This window comes from Acomys minous (assembly GCF_964271855.1).
Source record: "Acomys minous genome assembly, chromosome: 3".
Classification (NCBI taxonomy): domain Eukaryota; kingdom Metazoa; phylum Chordata; class Mammalia; order Rodentia; family Muridae; genus Acomys; species Acomys minous.
The window spans coordinates 459897-475078 of NC_140485.1; positions in this window are offsets into that span (position 1 = coordinate 459897).

Here is a 15182-nt window from a genome sequence, read left to right on the forward strand (position 1 = left end):
TGTACACACACATGAGTGGCCAGAGACACCCTAGCAAAATCTGGATTTGGCAATGCAATGCCCTTTTACAATTCCTGATCTCATCAGTTAGGATCTGAGGGCTCACACATTACACAGTCACTCTGAGCCTCTGAGACCCACATTTATAAAAAGGATATGACAATACATCACAACAAAACGAAGGACCAGTGGAACAAACACTTGTGATTTGTAAGATACCGTACAAAGTTCTAGCTGGGGCAGAGGTGGGGTTGGATGCAGAAAGTCCCTGAATCCTGGATGCTCAAAACTTTGTGTGTATTTTCTATGACTTTCCCTTGGATAGAAACCTGAGGCCGGATAGTGGCTGGCACACTGAGAGCCAGCAGAAGACTGAGTGTTGAGAAGGAAATGAGAACACTTCATGAGTAATGATGCTGCCAACTCTTTGGTCATAGTCTTTGCCTATGTCCCCCTGTAACCTTTCAACAACCAATATTCTGTTTTCACAAAGTTCACTTGTTTACTTTCTTCCTAATGACTCATAGCAAGGAAGTCACCATTTAGAGGGAATCAGCACCTGGAGTCCTGCATCACTATAATCAGAAGTCTGGTTACCTGCAGCAGTATAACAAATATTCGAACATGATGGTTTCAAGTGACAATCATTTTGCTGTGTCTCATGCTGTTTGGGTGGGTGTGTCCAGGCAATTCTCTGCACAATCAGTACCTTTCAGGACTCACCTGGTGGTGGTTAATGCCCATGCTTTGACACCAACATTTGTAAATGAGGTCTCTCTACACCAACAATGTATTTTCTATCAACTTCCCAGCAGGGTTTTCAACCTTATTTCTCCAAGACAGAACCTGCAGGGCTTCTCATAACCTAGCTCAGAAGTCTCTGAATGTCATTTCTACTGTGTTCTGTTTTCCTGTGAACTTAGATGAAAGACGTGAGGAAGACCCACTTGTCTACAGGGAACTTCACATGTGTTCTCATCAGGGATGCACCATGGACCACCTTGGAGATGGGCTCCCATCTCAGAATTTTAGCATGTGAAGCTGAGATTTACAGCAGTCTAGCTTTACTTTCTTTGGGAACCTCAGGCATGATACCCAACTTCTGAAAACTAAGAATAGCATAGCATCCTCAGAGGAATTCCCACAGAACATCACAGGCTCAGCTACTCATTGCTGAAAAGGAATCAGCCTTGGTGCTGGGTGCAGATTCTGATAAGGGAGAAGCTGCTTTACTAACTGTGCACATAGTGAGCCTACTGTGGTTGGAAGTAGTGGGCAGGTGCCAGAATCAATGCTGGGTCCACTCTATGAGTGCTTTGACTACTCTGTGGAAAGTTTCTCATCCGTCCAGCATAGATAACAACACTGGACTCATAGGAGGACATGACAGGAGCAAATGGGAGCATGTATGATTTGGGAACATAAAACAGGCTGTGAGTATATTGCTTTTTTTCTCCTTTATTAATTTATTCTTGTTACATCTCAATGGTTATCCAATCCCTTGTATCCTCCCATTCTTCCCTCCCTCCCATTTTCCCCTTATTCCCCTCCCCTATGACTGTTCCTGAGGGGGATTACCTCCCCCTGTATATGCTCATAGGGTATCAAGTCTCTTCTTGGTAGCCTGCTATCCTTCCTCTGAGTGCCACCAGGTCTCCCCCTCCAGGGGACATGGTCAAAGGTGAGGCACCAGAGTATGTGAGAAAGTAATATCCCACTCTCTACTCTACTGTGGAGAGTGTTCTGTCCATTTTCTAGATCTGGGTAGGGGTTTAAGGTATATTGGTTTTTTTTAAAACAGGCAAGTTTGGAAAGAGAGAGTAAGGAGAATCAGGAAAATGCTATTGTGTGGCATGAAGGGTGGTGAGAGATGCAGGCAGAAGTAGGGACAAAGGTCAAAGATAAAGAAGAGGTGACAAAGAGCTGGAGGGATGGCTCATTGGTTAAGAACACTTTCTGTTCTTCCAGAGGTCTTGAGTTCAGTTCTCATCTACCACACGGTGGCTCACAGCCATCTACACTGTGATCTGATGCCTTCTTCTGGCCTGCAGATATACAGGCAGATAAAGCACTCATATGCATAAAATAAATAAATAAATCTTTAAAAAATAAGAGATGACAAGCCTGACTGTGAGGATAATATATGGTACAAAGGAAATTGAGAGAGGATTTCTCTTGCGTGTGCTCTCTGAAAAGGGCACCCAATTTTAAGTGACATGTACTGGTATATTGAGCTGACATTCCTTGTTTGCAAACATCATAACTTGGGCAAGAATTTATTTATTTCCCCAGACAACTATAGCAGTAGAGTTGCATTCTCTAGGAAGCAATTAGGACAGTAATAATTTTAAAAAGTCATGCACTAAAATTGACCCAGAATTAGAATAACAATGTGGCATCAGATGGCGCCACAGTTGGATGTGACTCCAGTCTCATCTATTTAGCTGTCTGCCTGTGAGGCAGCTGGTGGCACATAAGGCTCTCAGCTCAGGGCAAGCAAAGAAGAGAACTCACACACAGGATGGATTTCCATGAAGGGAGGCCCTCATCTCCTCAGGAACATAGATATCCTTGCTTGGAGGAATGCCATTGCCAACTCAAATGTGTGTGCATGTGTGCATGACTGTGTGTGAGTGTGTGTATGTGGGCATGCATGTGAGTGTGTGTGTGAGTGAGTGAGTCTCTCTCTCTCTCTCTCTCTCTCTCTCTCTCTCTCTCTCTCTCTCTCTCTGTGTGTGTGTGTGTGTGTGTGTGTGTGTGTGTGTGTGTGTATGTGTGTGTTTAGAGGTGCTGGCCTAAGATTTGGCTTGATTGTAGAACTGCAATACACATCAGTAAAAAATTTTCCTTGAGATTCTTAGTTTTGCTCTTTTCCCAGACTACCAATATGCAGTATAAAGCACTCTGGCTGTGCTGGCCAGGCTAGTGAGGCCAGCTGCTGCTCAGCCTTGCTCGCCAGGGCTACCCTTCAGCATGGCTTGTTGCTATGCTATGATGCTTGATAGTTTGGTTATATGCAGTGCATTTTTGACTCAGTGTCAAAAAATCTGCAACTGACTTTCTCTGTTCACATGCAGATCAACATGAATGAGTGACAGTGACACACACCAACCCAGACATTGTATCTAGATTGCCCTGAATACATCAGGGTAAGTCACAGACACAGATACAGACTTGGGGACACTTTTGTAGTGGACAATGCAAACTGCAGAAAGCCACTTTAGAATGGAAACATGAAGAGCTCCATGGAACATCTTCCCCATTAAACAATCATCACTATTAAAATTTATCTTAAAAGTACTATTCAGTGTTGCTATGAATTGTCTTAATAGCATCCAGCAATCCAAAACCATTCTCTTCAGACATATCTACTAAAAGTAGCTGTGAACATGAGAGTGTGGTACCTAAGACACATTGGCTTCTCTTCACAGGCCACTCTGGTTCTCAGCAGAGTGATATTAAAAAAAACTCCATTATGGGTGGTGCAGCCCAAAGGACTGCCTGTTCACCTCAGCCAAGCCAGATTGAACTTTTCCGCATAATGGCAGTTCTTTCCTTTGTATTATAGGCAGGCTTGTTGTCTGGGAATGTCATGATTCCAATTTTGACACTTTCCTCGACATGGCTGAACTGGACATGAACTCCCAAGGAGGTTTCAGATGACAAGCCTTGCCAGAGACACATGCAGGCCCTGAGTGAGAGTGAGATGAGGTGCTCTGAGACCGAGGGTCTTGGTAAGGGCCTCCAAACTACTGTGAAGCACAGAATTTATTCTGAGTTAATACCAAGGGAAACATGATGTGGCTTCTGGCTTCACTTTTAGTTACCTGTTTGTAATTGATATTGATCACTGCTGACTTTGGAGATCATGTGGCTGAGCCACTTAGTCTCCAGCTAGGCAGGCTAAAGACAACATCTCTGATAATCAAGTCTTGGTGACAATTGCCTGGAACTTGGGGGTAACCTTTGTTAAAATCAATAACTCCGTACACATGCCAGCACAGACACCGAATGGGCGACCTTTTAATATGATAGGGCTAAAACTGCATTCTCAGGTCATGCTAACACTATCATTTTTGAGTCTCACAAAAGACATGGAGACTGATGACACACATGGGGATCACCAGTGTTTTCCCTCCCATTATCTTTTCCAAGCCTTAAATCACTGGTTCTGCCTCCCACACATGCTCTCTAGTCCTCAAACCTGCTGCCTTCTGAATAAATGCTCTTCTTGTGCAAAATTTGTAATTTCCATGAGCGCAGTATTGCATGGTGGGTAAAACAGGCTTTTAGTAACTACTTACATTGAATGAAAGTACAGATAAATGCTTGACACAAAAATAAACAAGAAGCAAATAAATAAAAAATTAAAACAAGTTTTGCCTCATAGAGTTGTGGCGACCTTCTTCCCCACCATGGAAGGATGGCTCATTGAGGGGGTTTTCTTTCTTAAAGTTGAGTGGATTGGATATACTGGTGAGCCTCTGTAAACAGTGATATGTTAGTCTTTAATAATGTGAATTTTAAACACTGATGGTTAAGAGAAATCTGCAGCAACATCACAAATTCAAGCAGTATTTTAGCAGAAGTTAATTGTTTCACTGTGTTTTTTTTTCCCCAAGTAATTACAGGCTGACCTTGCAGACAGATTATAGCAATTTACAGCAGTCCAGAATCTCTTTAGCTTCAGCTCTGTATGAGGAACCAAATATTTTTATTGTTCTAATTATCAGAGTGATTGTGCATCCTTGGGTCTCCGGGCTTTGTTTCACAGCTAGGACTTATTGGTTTACATCTCATTGTGAAAATAAGAACATGTGTCAACTTTCAAATGGCTTTGAACATTCTGAATGCTTTTGCCTAATACACCCTATTACTCAAAGGCTACTAGAGAGGATAGTGTCACTGAGAACTCAGCATCCTGGAATGTTGAGCTATCCCAGGAGATGCCCCATAAAAGATGGTCTGCATCTCAGACAAGCCTTCACCAACCAACATCAGTCACTCCATGGCTTGGAACTCTCCCTCATAAATAATATTTGCCAAAAGAAAAACATCAGGATAAAAGAAACATCCACCCCAAGGTGTCACCAGTGACAAACAACTAGTGAGTACTAATTTTAGTTAAATCTCATCTAGTCACAATGAGATATAACACAAGACAAAAGGAAGCAGCCTAGAACAGTTGGAACCCCATGCTTCCAATGGTGGACAAAAATGTGTATATAATTATACAAGCTAGGACAAATGCAAAGACAACTGGAAAGCATATGTGAATCTACTATACCGGGGAAACCAAGGATGTGTCTTCCAGTTTCTCAGCAGATAATGATGTGATAATTATCACCATTAGGTAGAGCAGCAGCCAGCACCCAGGACAAGCCTGGAAATCACACAGTCTCAACTAGATGTCTCTCCATGCCCCTCCCCATGTTTGTGATATCTGTGGTATCTGATAGACATGTGAGTGTGCGCATGGTCACATGTGCATTTTCTTTTACTTTACATAGTATTCTCACCTTTAAAAAGAATTGTCCCATCACTTCTGGGCTCATTGTGAACTGTTGAGATGAACCTTGTGTGGCAAGGTTGTGAGTAGCCCATCATCACCTATCTTGAAGTTTCCATAGCTTACTGCTGTGTGCTGCCCACTTGACTAGAACCCACACTGGCATCCATGGCTATTCTGGGAGGTTGTTTCCACCTAAGGGCAATTGCTGCAAGTAGAGTTCCAGGCTTTATGGATTAATCCAGAACTCTGCTCCAAAGCTGGCAGTGAACCATTGCTGAGCTGAGTTACCAAAAAAGGGCATGGTCCAGGCCAAATGCCTCTAAGATGCACTGAGTACAATGAATGAGCCAAGATTTAGATAGATTTACTAAACACATTTAAAATAAGGTAGTAGTAAAGATTGGCTATGACTTCCTGGAAGTTTTATTTACCTTTGGTTAAAGGTCCTAAAATACCTGAGGGCTCTCCTGAGTCACCATCATGTGTTTCTGAGACATGTTCCTTCTTTGTCTCCCCTGCCCGAGGGAGGCCAGATTTTTTGCACAGTCCTTAACCTAAATCACAGATTACAAAATACTTAGAGAACATTGGATTCAATATGCCAGCTGTCTTATGTTAGGGTACACATGAGCTGAGAAGATTTGCAAAACTGTAAAACAAAACTATTCCTCCCTTTTTGTTAATTCTAGAAACACATTTTTCATTAAAGTATGATGTTTATATTATCCTGAAGCTGGTCTGTTATTGCTATGTAAAAATGGGCTAATACATATTTGAAACATTTCTCAGCTTTCATTGTGAATATGGTAAACATATTAGTATTTTCCAAAACAGTTAAGGGGTCCTCAATGATTTGAAGGGTGTATTGGCTACTTTCACAATGCTTAAGAGAGCAAAGATTTGTTCGTGCTCTTGGTTTCAGAAGGTTTCAGTCCATCCCAGGTAAGCCAGGATGAAGGCACTCAGTGCATGTCAGAAGATTCGTGTGCAGGGGCTGTTCTCCTCATAGCAGACTAGGAAGCAGAAAGAGAAGCAAAAGCCAGAGGCCAGATAGAGTCTTGAAAGGCCTGCTTCTGGTGGGCCACATCTATAATATGGTTCCCACACTTTAAGTTTTATATGCTCTTTAAAAATAGCGTCCTTATCTGATAAAAGAAAAGCATTCAAAATATGAATCTGCAGGATCATATCAAGTTGAAATGATCACATTCTGCCTCAGGTTCCCCAAAGGATCATGGCGATCTCATAATGTCAAACTTATTAGCCTTAACAGTTCCTACACTGCTAAAAGAAAAAAAGAAAGAAAGAAAGAAAGAAAAGAAAAATCAGAAGTTGAAAGTCACTCTTGAGGCTTAAGGCAATTCTTTTTAGCTGTGAGATCCTAGACAATAAAATTTAAAAAGCCACAGATTTTCAATATGCAATGACACAGAGTAAACATTTCCATTCACAAAGACAGAAAGGGAGTAGCAAGAAGAATTAGACTAAAACAAAAACTCAAGGCCAGTGGAGTCGATGTTAAATCTTGTAGTTTTGTATCTGTTGTCTGAAGCATGTGGTGGCAATATTAGAGCTTTGGCAGGCTTTAGGTATCCTTGCCCGTAAATCTTTGTTGTACGTAGCATCCATGGCCTCTCTCTTGGGATTGTTCTACTCAGTGCCTTAGTTTTCCCCTCAGACAAGATATATCATCTCTAACATGGTTGGGGCTAACCTTCAACGTAGACTTTTCCATTACAAGTTCATTCACTGGATGCTCTGGAGCTCCCTGTGGGGAGAGCTTCTGCTACCAATTGTCTTCTGCAGATTTTGTTGGTGTCTTTGTGCAGCACATGGGTGCTACAAAGTTCTGCTACCAGCTTGAACTATGACCAGGTTTTCTAGAACGAAGGTAGCAGCCTCTGAATGGCTATGTGAGTAAGACCGAGAAGACATCTCTTTTGATGTTCCCCTTATCCATAACAAAGTGTGAATGGTGCTGATTTGGTTTATCTGGATACTACTGTCTTTACTATTCTGAGCGTATTGGTTTGTTGATCTTCTTCATTTGTGATATTTCTGAACAAAGTGACAATGACACGGTGCATATTTGTTCTTGGTCATCAGAACTCATGTTATTTACCTGGCTATCATTACATTAAATGGAAGAGGAACAAAGTCACAAAGGAAATGAACAAATTCCAAGGCTATTAGCAGTAGGTGATGATTCATAGATTCTAACCAGCTTATCTTATTACAAAGCAATGCCAGATCACAATTCTATAATGGGATATGATACCAGGATCTGTGTAACATAATCTGGAAGTGTTGGTTCATTCATGTCCTGTGATAAGCCATGTCTCAACCCATGTACAGAGGCATTCAGCAAACAATATAAATCTGACCTCAAATTAAAGAAACCATCTTAAGTTATCCTTGGAACTTAAGCATATCCTAGGCAGCATTTTTTAAAAATCACATAGTTCAGTTATCTGTTTATAAGATATACAAAATCAAGGCTGAGAAATCGGGGATTATAGTTGTGAATTGAGGGCAGAAGATTAGATTTGTGCTCTGCCAAATGAAATATGAAATTGAAAAGTTATTTAAGGACATGGAACCTCTGCAGAAGAGGATAACAAAGCCAATATGAGATGGAAACAGTAATATTTTTCTACAAAAATTATGAGAAGGAGGAAATCATTGAAGAAATATGCATACCTCATCACCAGTGACAGCTGCTGCTCATGGAACAAACAGAAGTGTCCTCGCTCTCCTGTAAACACTGGTTTAAAGATTGCTTAGTTTATATGCATCGATGCCTGTGAATCTCCCACAAATACCTTGGTGCTTACATGCTAAATAATGATGATTACTGGCAAAAATAACATTTGTGTGAACATGTATAGCTCTGCTTCTCCAAACATATTTTCTTACAAAGCAATAACACAAACATTTTGATGTTTACTATAATATGAGAGGAGCCATCTCGATCATTCCAATAAACTGACAGGAAAGACATAAATATAAAATGAGTTCTCTAAAGCCACTGTATTGGAGCATCTTCTAATTCAGTCATTAAAAGGAAGCTGGGGGTAGTGGTATACACATTTAATCCTAACGCTTGGGAGGCAGAGCCAGGCAGATCTCTGTGAGTTTGAGGCCACCCTGGTTTGAGATCCTGGCTCAAAACACACACACACACACACACACACACACACACACACACACACACACACACATCAAACTCAACATGCAAAGTAAAGGAGATAGGGATGTAGCTTAGTGGTTGAGCTTGCCTAGCATCATGCAAGGCATGGATTTAATCCCTAGTACCACAAAACCCAAACACAATATATTACAACACATAAAACACCCCAAGTACTGAAGCTGTGGCATTGGCTGGGTGGTGCATTCAACAATGGAGATCCAGCTTTGAATGAGACAGACAGGATTATGATTTCTGGACCCAATGGGCCTTCTAGAGGATGGCAAGCTCTAAGAGGATGGCAATAAGATCAGCATGGGGTTGTTTTAAGGATAAAGACATCTTTGTCTTTTTATGACTTCAGGCTAAAGCTTGAGGTACATGCCCAGTAGAGGTTGGGGCAGTAATCACTGACATGCCCTGATATGTATTCAGACCTCCTTGGCACTACTCCTGTTATTAGAGATACAGGGTCTCTTTGGGAAGTTCTTGGTTTCATGTATAAAGCAATTTTAATATGGATACAGACAGATCCCAAGGACAATTCAGTGACAATGAGAAAATAAAACACCAGTGTAGGAAGCTCCAAATCTGGGCAACTTTAAGAGGAGGAAAATAAACAGGAAGGGAGAGGGCAAGATATGCTTTCTGAGTTGAAGTGATGTTGTGGCTTTGGAAGGTATATGCCTAACTACACAGCTCATTAAAAAGACAGTTCTCCCCTTTCATCCTCTGTTCTCAAGTGTATTGCATTTCCTTTATACCTCTTATCTCTGAGCTGATCTTGCTGTAGTAAAATAAAATTTTCTCTTTATCATGGGAGAGGTCTTATAAAAAAGCAAGTCCTTGGCCTACACAACACTTGAGAGTCACCTGTTGTCTATTCTATAAAAGACTTTATTAATCACTGACTAGAAGATACAGATATATTGACAGTCATAGTCTTGAACTGTGCCTGGTGGTAAGCAGGTGGGTATAGAGGGGCTTTTCTTCTTTCCTTTTCTATCTTCCTAGGTCTCACAATCATATGATGGGAACAAGATAAAACCGTTAAAATAGGTACCTTTGCTTTAGTTCCTAACTTGTCTGGATTTCTTTCTCTGAGTGATCTTCCTGTTCCTGGGGGCAGCCAGACATACTCACCCTTTCTTTTCTATCCCCATGAGAAAGGAACATCTAATTACAATTCACATCTTTTGTTCTGTTGTAACTATGTACTACCCATGGCTCCTCCAAATTCTAGTGCTGGTTGTAAAAGGAGATCATCTTAGCTTTAGAAATCACTGTTCTCTGGACATTGTTCTGTCTTCAATTATATGGTCTCAACAAACTAGAAGCTTCCAAAAAGTACCCAGTTTCACAGCCAAAGTCAGGCAGTGACTCCTCTGTTTATCCAGAAGCAATGGGGCTGAATCATTGCACAATGGGGAGCCACTGTGTGTTAGAGGGTAAGGTAGGTGAGAAAACACTGGTGTTAATAGTGTCCTCAACAGTAGTTGTTGCATTAACATTAGAAATAACAACATGAAATAGATTAATTGGGAAGGAAAGATATGGAAAATCATATGGAAACACATGTCACACAAGAGTGAAATAATTAGTTTAGAGAATACACAAGGCAAGGCTGTGATTTTTGGATCAAGTTAACAAGCTGTGACCAAGGGGGCCTGGGTGACCAAGGGGGCCTGCAGAGTGGAGTCTCTCAGGGGCAGTGTCTTCTCTCCTCTGAGAGGCTATGTCCCTATGTCTTTGTCTGGAAAACAGGAAAGAAGGCTTAGCAAATTCAAAATGCTTTCCCTGGGCATGGTCAGAGATCAAGAGAAAGTGCTGTGCAGACACCTAAGAGATACAGGCCTTCAAATCTTTGGACTTATGGAACATTGCAAGTGAGAATGACATCAAGGTTGAAGACAAAGAGTCTGAGCATCCCAAAATATGAAATGTGAAATTGAAATGCTCTAAAATTCAAATTATTTTGACCTCTTGCAAGGCCCAGTGAAAATTCTATATTGCACTCTGTGTCTAGTCTCAGTCAAAATAGAAACATGAAAAATGTGTAAAATTACCTTCACATATATATTGAAGGAAGAAATAGTAAATGGATTTGGTGTTTAGACATGGGTTCCATCTGCAAGATATCCAATTATGTACATTTCAAGTATTTTAATATTGGAGGAAGTCTAAGGAAGTGAAAGTCTTCTGGCCTCAAGCAATATGGGTAGGAATCCTGTCCCTGATCTTCTTAGATTGAGGAAAGTCATTAGGCAACCCCTGTCCTGATGGATCCAATGTTCACTATGGGATCCTGCAATGAGGGTAGCCCGCTCTACTGCTGACATGCTCCCAGTAGGGACAAGCACGAATAATGATGCAGCTACTGTTAGAGTTGGGATGTCATCAGTTCCTTGTCAGAGCTGCCAGAATCCATTGTTTAATAATGTTTAATAAAGGAGGAAATAAATCTAAAAATTACAACTAGTAACAGACTGGACTGAGAAACAAAAGGAAGCGAGGAAAGGACAGTCTCCTGTGGGGAGAAGCTCCATGTTCTGCTGGATCCTTGGGCTGACTCAGCCATGACATGTGTCAGAACTGAAACTTACATAGCAGAGCTGAGGAAAAGAGAGCTGGAGCAGGGCCACTGCAGTGAGGATTTCACTGACGAGAGTTTGGTGTTCAATACTTATCAAGTCAGTGGTTTGGGTAAGAGCTAAAGAATCATAATATGTGTTTCTTGTATTTGTATGTTTGAGTTTCTGTATGTGTACATGCATGAGTGAGTACACCTGCAGATGAGTGCACATGCCTGTATGTGGAGGCCAAAGGTTGACACTGGGTGTTCTGTTCTATAGCTCTCCACCTTAGTTTTGTGAGGCAGGGTCTCCCACTAAACCCAGCACTCACCTCCTGGCTAGACTGTCTCTAGGGATGCACCTGTGCCAGCCTTCCCAGAGCTTGTGTTACCACATGTACCACAATGCCTGGCTTTTTATACTGCTGCTGGGGAACCAAACTTGGCCTCATACATATGTGGTAGGCACTTTACTGAATGACACATCTCTCCAGCCCTTATAAAAGTGGTAGAAAATTTGCGAGTCAAGTGAAAGTTACTAATTAGGAAAAAAAGAAAAAAATGAGGGAAGGGAGAGAATAATGGAGGAAAGGAAAAAGAGAGAAAAAAGGAGGAAAAACAAAACTATAAAGGACTACCCAACCTTCCAAAACCTCCAACATTGCTTCTAACTCTTTGCTAATAATGTTTTGAAGGGTTTTGAGTACAATTCATTATTTGAGGTTCTGGCTGGAGTTTAATTGGAGTAAAACATTCAAACTTTACAAAAGCCACAGCTCCAAGCTTAAGTGATTCCACAAATATACTAATTTGAGGTACATGAACATGTGCAATTAGTCATGAACTAAGTAAAACATTTTGTGTGTGTGCAGTCTTTGCAATTCCCTTGCACATTACCCCCATCGTCGTTGTTGTGGGTCTGTGGGACATGGAAATCAGTGACGGCAGGGAGGAGCCAGGCCCAGCCGCTGCCTTCCTATCCTCTCTCTATAGCTGCTGGCTGCTGAAGAAGCATTAAGTCTATTCGCATGCGTTTTTTGCTTAGTCTGTGTCACCATCCTCATTAACCATGAATAACCAGTACTATAGACCTCTGTACAACACAGTTACGAGGAAGCCTGAAAGAAATTTATTTTGGCTGGAATAAAATATCACTATGTTCGTTGCTGGCAGAATGAGGAATCCGCAGTAAGATTCCTTTTATTGCGCTTCCATTTTATAAATAAATATATCTTCTCATTGTCTGGACTCTCAAAGACTTTTTTTAAAATGAGGAATGAATACCCAAATGCATTTGACATACATTTTATTCTATTTGTTCACTTGCTGGAGCCACTATGCAGCCCAGGCCTTCCTTAGACTCACTGAGTCGTATAGGATGGCCTCAAAATCACTGCAATCCTCCTGCCTCAGCCATTAAGTATTGTGACTGTAGACACGAACAATATGCCTGGCTATACATATTTTCAAGTGCTAGACCTTTGAACCCATTAGTTCATGTGTCTTTTATGAAAAGCAGAGTCTAGTAGAACTACTTCACCAAAGAGCTGGCAACACTAGCACCGGGGACAGTGAGGGTGTTTGAGTCCATGGCGTCACATCTCTGGAGACTGATGGGGATGAGTAAAGTTTCCGGTGCATAGGATCAACCTCAAACAGCATCACAATCTGCATCTAGGCAACTCCTCCTTTGCCAGGCTTCCCCTGGTGGTGTCTGACTTGTGGTTTTCTACTGGCAGAACTCCATTATGTCTCCATCAGAGTTCTGAGTCACCCACATCTTGTGCTGGAAGGGTTATTTTATTGAATAAAAAAGCATATGGTCCATATCTCATTGCAGCTATCCTGATTACAATCGATTACGGTGTAGTTGAGATATATGTGTCATAGATCTTAGGCGAAAGGATGATTTGCAAAATTTGCATACAATCCAAAAGTTGAGGGGTTGAAGAGATAATTAGTAAAAAAAAAACACCCCACTTATTGTTTGATCCAAAGGACCAGAGTTTATATCCTAGCACACACATAGCGAGCCAAACATCACAAGTCAAACATTTCCCAAACACCTCTGTAACTCTGGTTCTAAAGGATCCAGTGATTTTTTTTTCTGGCCTCCACAAGTCCACGTGCAAATGCCTAGCACACATATGTGTTTGCACACTCACATAAATACATGTGAACCCATACACTTAAAAAAAATAAAGCTTCAGAGAGAACACTTTTTCTTTGAAAAGCAAAAGGTTTTGTGAACATGTTGGAAAAAGAGAAAATCAAAGTTAAAAATTGATAAAAGTGTACTACAACTGAAAGCATCTTTTCTTCCACAGGCCCTGGAAGCAAGAGCAAAAGCTCTGCCCATAGAACCTCATGGTCTAGAGAGCAAGAGACCAACTGACACAAATGCACAGAGCTGCAATCAGAAAGTGACAAGTGCTTTGTAGAACATGTAACAGGACAGAACCCAGAGTCCATGAAGGAAGTTCAGCCCATGTGGCTGAGACTTGCCAGGTCCTGTGGATGTTGCCTTTTGGATTCTCTCTTAGGATTAATCTGGGACTTCAGGCTTACACTGGATGTTGACCTTGAGTCAGAAAACCTCTCCAGCTGTTCTTGTTTGATGATCTTATCACTGTGGCCAGAGCAGCGACATAAATATTTGTCATCTTGAAACCCTCTTGCTTTCCTTTCATAATTTAATTTCCTAGTGGGTTTTAGACCTCTCTAAAATAGCATGGGAAGAGAACCTGGTTGTATCACTCTCCACATTCCAGGAATGTGCCAGCTGTATTCTGACTTCTGTCACCATTGATCGTTAGCATTCATGTAGATGGAGCCATTTTATGTGTGTCCTTCTGAATCTGGTCCATTATGTTGACAGTATTGACCTGGATGCTGCATTTAGAAGTTATGAATTATTTAAATTGCTTTATGACCATTTAATTGTTTCAATAACTATATTTTCAAACCCATTCTAGTATTGATACGTGGGTGAGTTTTTTCATTGTGTGGCAATATTCAAAGTGATGTGGTGTACATGCTTGCTTGTACATGTCATAAATGCCTAAAATAAGTTACTCCATGAAGTACTTATATCCATAAATGCATATGTGGTGACCATTTGCATTAACATGGTCACTGAGAGCTTTTGCCAGTCACTTGTGAATGCCTAGTACTATCAGAACCCTTGCTTTGTTTCCTTCTGGCTATTCTGAGAGATGTCTGCAGGGACTCCTCATTTTCTCTGAGTTTGCATTACCCTGAAGACAAATGGCATTAATGACCTTTTTATATGCTTATCAGCACTAAGGATAATTTATTTTATCAGGTGGCAATTCAGGTGGTTTATCCCCTTTCACTAATGGGTGGTCTGTCTTCACTACTGATTTACAGATGTGCACACTGTGTTCTTCATTCTCTTCTCCTCACTCTGCTGTTCTTTTTTTCACTGCTGGGGTGAGATCTTGATGAGCAGACTTCCAATGCACCCAGCAAGTTTCACAGCCCTCCTCCTTATCACATGCCTGTTTCCATTCCTGTTTAAGAAACCCTTTCCTCTACAATGACAAAACCATCTCCTCTGTCATATTGCAGATGCTTCTGTTAAGTTGTTTCTCGTGGGAGGGACTGCTCCCTCCTCCTCTGTACACTGCTGCATATACCTCGCACATAAGAAGGCAGAGCATGAGAAGGGCTGTCTGTTCTGGACCTACATCTGCAATCCCACACAGCCATCTCTGCTTGTGCTTCAGCTCCAGCTACTGTTCTGGCGCTTAGATAACTAAAGCAGAGGTGCATGAAGAAGCTGAGAGATCTGAGTGCTTAACAAAAAGAGCAATGAAATAAGTTCTCTCAGAGTGGAAAATTCCAGTCAGCATATCACCAAGATAATCTCCAGGCAACCAAAATCACAT